We start from the raw sequence: 2,216 nt of genomic DNA on the forward strand, positions 1-2,216 counted from the left end.
CTTTTCCTGTCTCTTGCTTTCCTTCACCACCCCCTACTTTTTGAACAACCACCTGAGAGACATCATAGCAGTAACTGGCGTGTCATGACAAATAGCCCTTATTCAGAAGAGCAAAATGACAGGATCTCCAAGCATGAAACTACTATTAGAAATTACTATCTGCAGTGTAGTAGCTTAGTTCACAGGTATCAGTATATATAGTTAGTCAGGGTGAGAATATTTCCAATTAACTGCTAGATTCAAAAATCTTCGCTTCTTCCTTTTTCAAAGCTAGCACATCTCCAATCTCTCAGAGACTCCTAATTCCAAGTATTCTGTCTTATTATTTTTTAAACTGATAAAATGTCTTGGGTAGTCCTTTATTTCTAAATTTAATCTATGTTTATTAGATTGCTTATTTTCAGCTATTTGGAAACAAAATTTCTTTGTATGTAATATTTCCTATCAGTTTTTGAAAAGCATAGCATGAAGGTTGTCACATAGCAAGAAGCCTGTTTTCCTGATGGAGAACTGTTTTGCTTTTTATCCAAAAGTCTGACCACTGCTTAAAGTCTTAGACTGCTTTCTAAGAAGAGTGCTCATTTCATTATTCTGCATTTTGCTGAATCATGTACTCAAACAAGTTCCCATTCCAACATTCAAGAAATTTGTTTCTAAAAAATGCAGACATTGCCCTACCCACAAACTAACTCTGTAATCATTACTCGAAAATGACCACCTAGTTAACAGTGCTCAGGCTTTGTAGAGATGAAACTGAGCCCTATTGGGGTTTCTGGGAGAACAGAATTAACCTCATTGGATTTCGCGAAGGAGAAAGAAAATAGAGGCAAAGTTTAAAGTAGTTGTCTATGGCAATATTTCTTGATGGAGACCACTATGAAGCAGCTCTGAGCAGGATGCAATATTAACCAAGTAGAGAAGTCCTAAAGGGATTTGCAAGTCCTGCTGATTCCTGCATATTTCCTCAGTATTCCCCTCCTTTGCTTGATAACATCATGAGTATGGGTTCCTACAGAAGTTCTTTGTCTTAACCCAGAAAATCTCAGATTCTGTGAAAAGGTTTCCATCCTCTTAGAGCACCAAACTCATTCCATCTGCTTTCTTTATTTAAGGCTTACTCATCTACTCATTTGAAACATTGTGGGCCTGATCAGTCTGTAATAACTAAGGGATAATATTAACACAATAATTTCCTAAGACATGTTTCAGGAAAAGAAATTGTGTTAAAAAGATTTGGGAACTGCTGCACATCTGGTCCCTCTGTTGGAGGCCCCAGTACACACTGACATATTAAAGGCTTACAAAAAACAAGCAGTAAAGAAATCTGTTTAACGCTGTAGAATTTAGTGTTCTGAAGGCTTATTGATGGATACGATGCCCTTTAAAAATTACACAAAATCAATTAGTATCTCATGAAAAACATTGGAAATAATGACTTGTAATGACCACAACAAAGAAAATGGTATTTAAACAAAGTATGAAAACATTACCAGTCAATCAGAGAAAATTGAATGTTGATTAAATATTTGAAAGTGCTATGTTTTTTAAAATTTTTTACAGTTTTTTCCTTTGACTCTTTATCATAGGGTGAGACATTTACAAATCAAATGATCTGATACGTGGGGCTTGTGTCAAAATTATCCATCATGGGGAAGCTTCCAGTAGGCAGCTGCATACATTGAGATTGGGCATCAGTTAGTAACTGTGTAAGTGTGTCTTTTTAAAAGGTTATGATTATGTTTTTAGCAATGTTTTCCTAATGTCTGAGATTTCAGTGTCTATGTGTTGTGGCAATATGAATTGCATCTGAAAGTATCTCCAAGTAACTTCTGTTGTACAGAGAGGCATTAAGGCAGTGATTCCTAAGCAAACCGTTAAGACTAGGGGAGGAACGCTCCTTAGCGCCAGCTCAAAGCTGCCACCGTGCTGCTATAAGCTTGTAAGTATATGTGTTTTACTGTTGCACTTTCCTGGTTCATACTTGGACACGGTGGAGGAGTGGGAGGGGTGCCACTGTGTTTTACTTGTCCGTGTATTTTGTTCCTATGTCTAAGACTTGCCAGGATTCCAGAATCTCAGGCCAGTGTCTAACTTTATTGTTTAATAAGAATTTCTGGCAAGAGATTCCAGAGCTTCTATACAGATCGTGAACTCTAGTGACCTAAAGCAAACCACTTAAATCCTTTCTCCTCTATTTCCTTACCTACAAAATTAGG

This window comes from Octodon degus, unplaced genomic scaffold (assembly GCF_000260255.1).
Source record: "Octodon degus isolate 3935 unplaced genomic scaffold, OctDeg1.0 scaffold00017, whole genome shotgun sequence".
Taxonomy (NCBI): domain Eukaryota; kingdom Metazoa; phylum Chordata; class Mammalia; order Rodentia; family Octodontidae; genus Octodon; species Octodon degus.